The following is an 11,088-nucleotide window of genomic DNA, read 5'->3' as shown; positions in this document are numbered from 1 at the left end:
TACATAAGTTTTCTGACCATGTTTAAGATAGGCTAAGCTAAGCTATGATGTTTCCTAGGTTAGATGTATTAAATGCATTTCAACTTTGACATTTTCAAGTTATGATGGATGGGATGTAATCCCATCACAAATTAAGGAAGATCGGCATTGTAATCTTGTCACAGTGGTTGGATTAGGGAAGGACACTGTCACCTCTTCTTGTTTATTGCTATATTTAGTTTGCTAGCATTTTGTTGAGAATTTTTGCATCTATATTCATAGGGGATATTCATCTTTGGTTTGCTTTGCTTTTTAAAAAAAGAAACCAAAATGTTTAATTTTACTGAATAAAGAAAGTTTACTCAGGGTTTATGCAGATCATAAGAATGCTTAGATTATAACAGCTGAAAGATCCACAGCTGATTGGAAGGAAGGAATAAAGAAAGTAACTTATATTTTCACTGGCTAAACAAAAATCTAATTGCTATAGATGTCTTGTAAAATTTCCCAAAAAACGTCTAGCCAAATTTATTTTCTAGTGGATTCTTTTTTCTTTTTTCAGGGATGAAAAATAAGATTCAATGTGTATATTATTGATAATAACTAATATCACAGCTTGAAAAAGTCATGACACAGAAGCATAAATATAATATTAAAAAGGCAAGATTTTCAAATTGTATTAAAGGTATATTAACCATAGTAACTGGAAAAGATATATTAAACTTAGCAGTGTACCACACAAGTTCGAAACAAAACTCATAGGGCAGACCAAAACTGATGCTAATTAAGGAAAATGGTCTGTTTTTTAGAAAGGGTGTCCAGACAGACACCACTACAAAGAAATGCCAACAGTAACTATTGGTCCCTTCTGTTCCTTAGTGAAGTGTCAAAGATAGAGTGACTGGGTTAACAGCTTAAGGTTTCTCCAAGCATCTGTAGTATTATCAGCACGGTCCAGGCCTAGGGAGTCCTGACACTTCAGGAGGTTTCTGGCCTTCTTGGGCAAGTCTGCACATTTGTGTTCCTGAAATAAATTCAAAGTCTTCATGGTGTTCAGAGTCATGGTAGTCTATATGCTTCTTTTTCTTGTTGTAAACTGTAACTTGAAGGGAAACTATTTCCAAGGTGATTAAGCCAAGGGCCATTGTTATCTCTTTGCTGTTATGAGTTGGCTCATAAAGACCCTTCCCTGTTTTCTGGATGAGACATGCCAGCAGAGTCTCACCCAACAGTATAAAAGTCGATTCCTGCGACCATCAGTGTTCTGCAATGCTACTGGACCTCAGTTGGTCCATGATGGGATATGGAAAGATGGCCACCACTGTTGTTTCAGGATTCAGGATTTCTTCCTCTAGCACTACAGCCTGTTGCTTCATGTGCCACTTCAAAGGAACATTATTATTTTTTGTCAGGCCACCAAGAGGGTGAAGGAGAAAGACAGGGCACCTGTAAGCTGCTCTCTAGAAGTTGCTTTTGATATCCTGTATTAATGGAGCATGTCCATTGTGGACTGAGTTTCATAATTAAATTCAAAGGTAGCATCAGCCTTCGTATCTTTAAACATCTGCTTTAGCTCAGTAGGAGTGAAACAATACTGATCAAGATCATCATTCTAATAAATTTGGTCAAAGACTTGAAGATTTCCTTCAATCAGCCAATCTCCTTGTTCCAAAACAAATCTTGATGTAGAGGTGGTCCTGAATGTTGTTCCTCACTGTCTAGCACAGCATTCCTCCTTCCTGTGTTAAAAAAAACCTCTGGATTGTGAAGAAGAGCTGCACAGTGACCCTCCTACATCAGAGCAAAAGCTGTCCAGATGTCCAGCATTTACCTTCTTGAGTAGCTGTCAGAAATATAGGCACTGACAAATTAATGATGTCTCCATCCAGAAGATAATCAAAATGAAGGCACTGCAAGTACTTCCCATTTCTGCTAAAGCCATTCAGTGAGATGCGCCAATCTTTTGCCAAAACCTGCACACACTGCACAACCACTTTATTAATTTTTAATGCTGATAATGTTTCTCCATCTGTTTTTGCCAAATGAACTTTATTTTCTGGCACACACAAGATGCCACAGGTACAATATCCCATTCCCAAAGAAGTTCCATAACTCTTACTGCACACAGCCATTTATGTCACAGGAGTCTGTTTTCAGCGTCAGTTCAGGGGCTTTTGGTTTTGTATATTCAGAACCAAACCCAGTGAAACATTTAATTTCTCTAGCCCATGCTTTTTATTAGAGTCCTTTGATAACCTCTGCTCACAAACATGCAGAGGTGCATTTAACAAATACTTCAAAAAAAGGCAAACTTGTACCCTCCTGAATTTGCCTTGTATTATTGTGATCCTGAGTATAAGGCAATATAAAACTTGTAATGCACACTAAGCCAGCACCTGTAAACAGCTTAGCAACTTCTGCAACTCATCCAACATTCTCATCTCTGTTCAATACTAAAGCCAAGGTTTTTATTGAGACCTTGATGAACGTTGTCAACAACCAGAGTATAGCACGGATAACCTGGCAAACCAAGTATTCCTCCAAAGCCATGCTCACTGTGGTTTTTCCTGCTCCAGATAAGCCTGTTAGCCAAACTGTGCAACCAAAAAAGCCACCTCTGGTCTCTACCACCTGACCTCTTGTTCCTGCTGACATGGTGAGCTTGATAGGTGGCATTAGGTGCTCTCTGCCTTCCCCAGTTCTGCATGTTATTGCTCAGTATGTCTTTCTTGTACAGGTTCCCAAGGACCTTCATGGCTGTAGAGAGTGCACAGGGTGCCGGGGTTTTCAACCCCCAAAGGTTAGAAGGAGGAGGGGAGGCCTGTGGGGGTGGAGCAGAGCAGGAAGGTATGCTCTGACCTAGGCATTTTATGCTCTAGATTCTGGTTGTGTGGCTTGTTGGCTGTACCTCTGATATGGGTCAGGGCAGAGGTATATGGGATTTTTTTTTTTTTTTTTCTTGTGATATCTTTGTCTGGTTTTGGTATCAGGGTAACACTGGCCTCATAGAATGGGTTTGAAAATGTTCCCTCTTCCTTTATGTTTTGGAAAAGTTTGTGAAGGATTGGTATTAATTCCCATTTAAATGTTTGATAGAATTCATCAGTCAATCTATCTGGTTCTGAGCTTTGCTTTGTGGGAAGTTTTAAAATTACTATTTCATTCTCTTTGTTAGAGGTCTACTCAAATTTTCTATTTCTTCTTCAGTCAGTTTTGGTAATTTGTGTTTCTAGGAATTTGTCCATTTCCTCTAAATTATCTAATTTATTGACATAAAATTGTTTATAGTATTTCCATGTGATACTTTTTATTTCTGTAAGTTTGATAGTGATGTCACCTTTTAATCACTATCCTGTAAAGGTAATCATTACCATGCCTTATAGGGTAAACACTTCCTTAAGCCTATATTCCTAAACACTATAGTTTTAATTGTTCTCTGAATTCCACACAAATGAAATCATATGCAATATATTCTTGTCTGGCTTCTCTTGCTTTATTTTATGTTTGTAAATTTATCCCTGTACCTTTAGTTTGTTCATTTCATTGCTGTGTACTATTCCATTGAATGAATACAGGCATACCTCATTTTATTGTGCTTCACAGATATTGCAGTTTTTAGAAATTAATGGTTTGTGGCCCTGTGTCCAGCAAGTCTGCAGGTGTCATTTTTCCAAAAGCATTTGCTCACTTCATGTCTCTATGTCACATTTTGGTAATTCTCACATTTCAAATCCTCCACCAGCAAAAAGATTATGACTTGCTGAAGGCTCAGATGATGGTTTTCATGTTTTAGCAATAAAGTATTTCTAAATTAAGATTTTTACATTGTTTTTTCAGACCTAATGCTATTGCACACTTAATAGACTATAGTATAGTGTAAACATAACTTTTATACATACTAGAAAACCAGAACATTCGTGTGACTTGCTTTATTGTGATATTCACTCTGTTACAGTGGTCTGGAATCAAACCCACAGTACCTCCCAGGTATGCTTGTATACAACAATTTATTTATTCACTGACATTTGGTTATTTCTTGTTTTTGGAATATTATAAAAATTGCTGCTATTAATGTTCTTGAACATGTATTTTGTTTCTTACAAACATGCAATTATGTTGGATTATACATAGGAGTGATCTGCTGAGACACAGGATTTATGTCTGCTCAATTTTAGTTGATAATGCCTAAGAATTTTCAATGTAGTTATATCAGCTGATACTCCCATCAGTAGTATATAAAGATTTCCATTGCCTTATCTCCTTGCCAAAACTTAGTATTGTCATTAAAAAATATCTTTAGTCATACTAGCTTGGTTACAGTGGTATCACATTATTGTTTTCATATGCATTTTTCACAACAAAGTTGAGCTCCTTTTTATATTGTATTGTCATTTAGATAACCTCCTTTGAAACTGCCTGTTGAGGCCCCTGCTTATTTTTCTATTGTGCTGTCTTTTTATCAGATCTGTAAGAGTTTTAATATATTCAGATAAGTGTCCTTTACTGGCTATATATGTTGAAAATGTTTTCTCAAACTGTATAGTTTAATTTATAATGTATTTTGATGAATAAATTTCTTAATTTTAATGCAGTTAATATTTGATATTTCCTTTTTGGTTAGTGTTTCTTGGTTACTTAGTTAAAAATATATCTTCCTACTTACAGTTCATGATAATGTTATGTTCTAGACAATTAGGTCAACTACTCACCTAGAATCAATTTTTATGTATGGTTTGAGCCAAGGGTCAAGTTTTATTCTTCTCCATATTGATATTCAATTAATGAAGCATCATTGACTGAAAGAACATCTTTCTCACACTATTTAGCAATACTCCACATGTCTTAAATCAATTGTCCACATATGCATGTGATTTAATGTGGCCCAAAGATTTGAAGGAACAAGGGGAGTGAGAGATTAACAGAATCTGGAGATGGAAAGACAGCTGTAGCCATAAGAAAAGGCCACAGGACAAGAACTATGACCTTAGAGGAACATAGCCCCTGAAAGGTGTGGTACAATAAGGAATAAGCAGAGAAAAGAAAAATCCCAATTTTTGCCTCTTGTTTCCCCTTAAACTCCTGTTCAGTTGGAACCCAAATGGAAACCAGAAAGCAAAGGAGCTTGTTGATGCAATTCATACCTGGAACATAGCCCAGGTAGAAAGGTGAAGCAAGAACAAGAATGTCAGATGGAAGATACCTAGCACAGCCAAGTACATTTGCCTCTCAGCATCCTCTCCTCGTTTGTCCAGGTGAAATATTTGTTTCCCCACTACTGGAGACACCCAAAATGTCCCCCCTGAACCAATGTCTCATCATAGAGTAGGTCAATGAAATCAAAATCCTACCTGGAAAGTAATGTTTAGCCACCACCGGTGTTCTTCATATAAGGTTAACAGCAGGAGGGAGTGGGGGAGTGTGGAGGGAGGAAATGGGTGCAAGAGAAGCCACTAACTAACATAAAACATAACTACTATATCCTCTACTTCTATAGTTAGACATGAGGCTTAAGTTGATAAAGGTAGCTGCCTTCTTCCACAGCCCATTTTATGTTTCCATCATTATCCATCTCAGCTGAATAGTGTTATTTATTTGGTGGGATGGCCCAAACCTCCATATCTGTAGGCTCTGAATCCTTGGTGATTCCATATTTACTGGGTTGTCCTAGTTTTCCATAGTTCAGAATTATTGAGCACCAGGAATATGTAGATGCCTTAGTGAATTATCTGGCTCCATTCATAGTTTGTACCTAATGGGTAGCAGTAACCTAATTTCAACTTTTAATCATGATGTGTCATCACAGACTATGCAGTGACACTCTTTCTGTCTGTTTGTTACATGTCATGAGGGTCTGAAATTTTAGAAGCAGTCTCAGCTTTTAACTCAATGAGGCTATAACTGTGTGTCTTGGTGGATACAAAGATCCACTACTGGACACCAACTTTCCTCTACTGCACACTAACATTCCCCAAACTGAATATGAAGGGAAGAAAAACTTTCTTTGGTAGTTTATTGATATAATACTGAGAGGGACCATTTTCACCTGTAAAACTTGATTCTGGCCATGGGAGAGTGGTACTATGTATTGGCTGCTAGTTTAAGAACATACTTCATACTCTGTGCTAGAACCCCAGCCTCCCATGATGTTGTTTTCTAGCTGATGCCATAATTGTGGTTTCAGCAGGCTATTTCACCATTCTGTTTATCCATCTGCTTTCTGATGGGGAGACATGGTAAAGCCAGTGAATTATGTAGGCCTATGTCCATTGGCATATATCTTTCATTGTAATATGTGTCACCCCTTGTAAGGTTATATTGTGCAGAATGCCATGGTTGTAGATAAGGTATCTGGAAGGATGGTATTGGTAAAGTGCTGTGGACAGTAAAGGGATTTCTGTATCTGAAATATAAACCTATGTCTGTGAGGACAAGTCATTCTCTCTTTCATGACAGAAAAGTTTATTTTAATCACCTTCCACCAGGAAGCAGGCCAGTCTGCCGAGGAATGGTGTCACATGGAGCTGCTTGTGGCAGGTGGACCACTTGGCATGGTGATATTAAGATCAGGCTTTATGAGGGGAAATGCATGTTACAGAACACATGACTAGCATTCGACCCTGCTCCTCAGAAACACTCTGTACATCGGTCGTTTGAGCAAGCATGGGGGTGCCTGGAGAAAGACACTTACTGATAGCCACAGGGAACAACACCTTGTGCATCTGACTATTGAAAGCATTCTCCACGGTGGATTTGTTCCTGTGGGAAAAAAATCTCACACTCTGTATTCCTTCTAAAAGAAGTTCTCTATGAAACGCTCTCATAAATCACTACTCTAACAACTTAATTCTTTCCATGTCCCTGACCATTTAGACAACCTGTTGCCACTGCTCATGAATCTGTATATATCTGCACCTAAGGCTATCTTTCCTTCCATGCACAGTGGACAATCAGATGTACTACCTCAATTTCTGCCACAGGAAATATTTACCCTCATTGCTGTCTTTCAAGGCTACCCCCGAGTTGGACTATATTAAAGTCACTAACGACTTCTAGCTTAAATTAGCATACTAAGTAGGTCTACCTATAGACATAGTTTTGTTTTCTCTTCTCCTTTATTGGTCATAGGGTAGGGAAGTCCTATGCAGTTCCACATGTGGGTTGTTGGAGAGCTGATAAAGCTGTAGAAGTACCTTGGGAATCTGAGCCATCAGCCAATGAAGTTAACTTGTGCCTTCCAAATCTGTTTGGGCAACCAAGTTGAATATACCATTTCCTTTTTACAATGCAATGCTTATAATGCACATCTAAGTTGATGGTTTGATGAATCAGATAACATCTAGTCTATAGATTACAAATCACTAGGGTTCCATAGACAAAATTTTGGGCAGGCCCAGAGCCCAGTAGCTAGTCAAGAGCTCCTTTACAAAAGAAGAATTGTAGCTAGCATAAGGGCATTTCTTCCTTCCCAAATCTTAGTGGTCTGAGCTGTGATTCACCTATTGGACTTGTGCAAAACTTCATATGATATCCCTGTCGGCCACAGACAATTTCAATGCCACTGTGTCCAAAAAATCATAATTCAATGAAAATGTCAACTTGCACACAGAAGAAACTGAGAAGCCTAACAAATTACCAAATAAGGTTTATGTTTCTTCCCAAACACAAAGAAACTCAGCAAGAACTGTGCCACTTTCTTCATGGTGGTCAATACAATTTGCAGCAACTTATTTCTCACTATGGAGAGAATATCCTGACAGTCCTTAGACTATTGGACCCTCTGAATATGGTATGCTCCTAAATTTTCATAGTCCTATTTCCTACCTTCTGGCATGCGTATGTCTTACTAAGGCATCTAAAGTGCTTGCCACTTTGTGTTCATTAGATTCAGTTAGCATAAAGTCACAAATGGAATGAACCAGTGTCATGTTCTATGGGATATCAAGACGATCAAGGGGACTCAGGGCTATGTTATGACAGCACAAGAGAGTTGACATAACCCTGAGACAAGACCATAAGGTTATACTGTTGTACCTGTGAAGGCAAACTGTTTGTCATTATCTTTGCTGAAAGATATAGAAAAAAAGCCGAGTCAATCAGGTCAATTGCTGCATGCTAGCTGCCAGGGGCTGGGTTGATTTGCTCCATTAAAGATATCACATCCAGAAACGCACCTATGATTGGTATCTCCACCTGATTAAGTCTGTGATAATCGACTTTCATTTTCCATGACCCATTTGTTTTGTGAACTAGACATACATTAAAAGAGATTGGGATATTATAAGAATACTTGGTCTTTTTGAAGGCTTTGCTAATCTCTAATAATGCCTGGGGGAATGCAAAATTTCTTTTGGTTTACTTTTCTTGACAGATGTGGAGGAAGGTGGGGAGTTCCATGGGATTCATTTGGCATTTTCTACCATAATAGGCTTCACTCAGTTTCTACTCCTTCTCCACTAGTACTTTGATTTTAGTACAAGACAGTTAAGCCCTGAGCCTGTGCTGCCATGCTACAGCCCTTATAACCAGGCTTTGGGTTTAGTTTACATTGGTACTTTACCTGTGACTATGGAAGATGAGAGACCCTTCAGAGCTATTATTAGGGCTTTATGACTTTCAGCTCTAATTTGGATTTAGAAAATTTTTTCCTGAGTAATCTTTATGGGGTCATCTGAAGTCTCCAGCTAATCTCATAATCATTATAATCATTATTGTTGTCAAAGTAGTCAGTTGACATAGCCATTTGTTCTGCCAATATCTATTCTCCTGGTGTACTTCTTTCCATGCCACCAACTGAAGGACCAGAGGGCTAGTAAGAGTGGGAGGCTGTTACTATTCCTAGGCCTGAAAGGGCAATGGGAAGGAATGAATACTAGAACTAGAAAGGATAGTTGTATAGAGAAGGGTAACTGACAAGAGCTATATAGTTTTTAGTAGAGGAGCACAGTCACCCACTATAACACAATGGAGAGAAAATTAGGGGAAAAAATACCTAAACTCATTCTTTCCCACCCTATATTATCCTATCTCCCACTGGCCAAAGGAAATAAGAAGCCAGAGGACAAGGGAACCCATTAAGGCAGTTCCTATAGATCGACCTCTTGCTGTACAGAGCAGAGAGAAGGGTGGATTTGGCAGGGCAGAGTTATCTCATGCTTCCCAACTCTTCAACTGGCTAACTCATCTTTTGTTTCTTAGCTGACATGTTATTTCCCCAAAGAAGTTTTCCTAAAGCCCTAAATACAGCATTATAAAAAGGCTCAACAGTCTTCTCTTTTAGCACACTGTTGTTATTCTTGATAGGCCTTATTACAGTATGTATTTATATATAAATTAGTTGAGTCTATTGGTTAAGTTACATAATGGCTCACTATTTTATATTTTATTCTTTCATATTTGAATACCTGGTATCTTACACATAGTAGATACTTATTAAATATTTGTTGAAAAAAATAAATGAAATAATTAGACCTATGTAATCTATGACCTAAACCTCCACACATATTATCATCTCTTTTGGAAAATGTGTTCTCAAATGTAAATCATTGACATTGCCACAAAATTTGTAAAACACAGCATACTTGTAAATCATAACCAATCTGTGTGCATTGTTTGTACCCTACCTCCTGTGGTAGCTTAAATTACTTTATAGCAATTTGTGTGCCTTCATTTGTTTCTAAGTTCTACTAAGAATTATAATGTGTTTTTCTTACCATTGAATATTACCATTGAAGTATTGGTATAACAATTCAGTCTTGGGAAACTAACTAATATTTCTGGAGAAATGAAAAAATGTTTCTGGAATTCTGAAAGATTTTACACAGCTAATTGATACATTACAGGGAACCCAGAGAAAAATGTGGAATAAGAATGAAACTAACAACTAACAATTAAACACTATGGTGTGTGCCAGACAGAATGCTGGATGCTTTATATATATTACTTAGTTAAACTTAGGACGTCAACACAGTAAATAATTATACTCCCATTTCATGGATTGGAAAATATATCTTTAATTAGGAAAGATGATTCACAAGAATATACTTAGTGGTATCAAACTGGGAGTCAAGTGATTGAGCAGGTATGAAATTAAATGTTGCCTGGTCACTAAATATTGTTATTATTGTAATACTTCAGTGCCAATTGACACCAATGCTGAATGTAGCTTCTGTAATGGCACTTATCCAGTGTGTGAGGTTTATTATGGAATGATGTCAGTATCTTCTGTCATCAATTTCATAAAAAACTAACTTAGGTTTTCTTTGGTGGTTCTGATATATTTCAAAAAGATTAAGTGTGTTACTGTCCTGCTATACAGCTATGGGTAGCTCTAGCTGGTCAGTCTTTGGCAATGTTGAGGCATTTTACCTGGGTAATTTAATGGTGTCACAGCTTCATATATGTGCTTAGGACCTGCAGACAACATCTAGTGTAAAATAATTCAAGAGAATAAGATGTATCAATAAAAGAGCTTTGTGCAAACTGCCACATTAAATATTATTTTAATGGTTCAAAACTTTGACCATTAAAGTTGAGTTTTAGCTCAAAGCACAGAAGTTCTTTAGCACTAAAGCATTGCTCTAAAGAGAGGTCGAGATTTTTTTCTGTAAAGGGCTTGGCAGGCATATTTCTCTGTCACAACCAGCCAACTCTGTCACTGTAGCATGAAAACGGTCATAGATAATCTGTATAGGAATGAATGATCTGTATAGGAATGAATATCTCAATAAAACTCTGGAAAGCCAAAACCTGAATTTCATATATTTTTAATGTGCCATAAAATCTTCTCCTTTTTTTTTCAACCATTTAAAAATGTAAAAATCACTCTTAGCTCATGGATGATACAAAAGCAGGTTATAGGCTGGATTTGGCTCATGGATCGTAGTGTGCTGACCTCCTGCTCCAAACAATCTGACTGGGACAGAGTTTGCCTTTTTTAATACCATTTAATCTACAGTGTGGCAAAAATAGCTAAATGTCTACCATTATCTTGTGCTGTGTCTTCCATATGATAGCCAGATTTTGGAAGCAGCTGCCCAGCCAAGATCTTTACCTCCACCCCCATCCTGCAACCCTGCTTTTATTCAGAGCTAGATGACTGGTTCTCACCAA

The 11,088-nt window shown here is 37.6% G+C and overlaps 1 pseudogene; it reads right to left on the bottom strand.

The window, feature by feature from the left end:
* Positions 1-923: 923 nt before the first annotated feature.
* Positions 924-2,734, bottom strand: LOC118899884 (annotated as a pseudogene).
* Positions 2,735-11,088: the final 8,354 nt, after the last annotated feature.

Source organism: Balaenoptera musculus, chromosome 1 (genome assembly GCF_009873245.2).
Source record: "Balaenoptera musculus isolate JJ_BM4_2016_0621 chromosome 1, mBalMus1.pri.v3, whole genome shotgun sequence".
Classification (NCBI taxonomy): Eukaryota; Metazoa; Chordata; class Mammalia; order Artiodactyla; family Balaenopteridae; genus Balaenoptera; species Balaenoptera musculus.
This window is presented reverse-complemented; position numbering and strand designations above follow the sequence as displayed.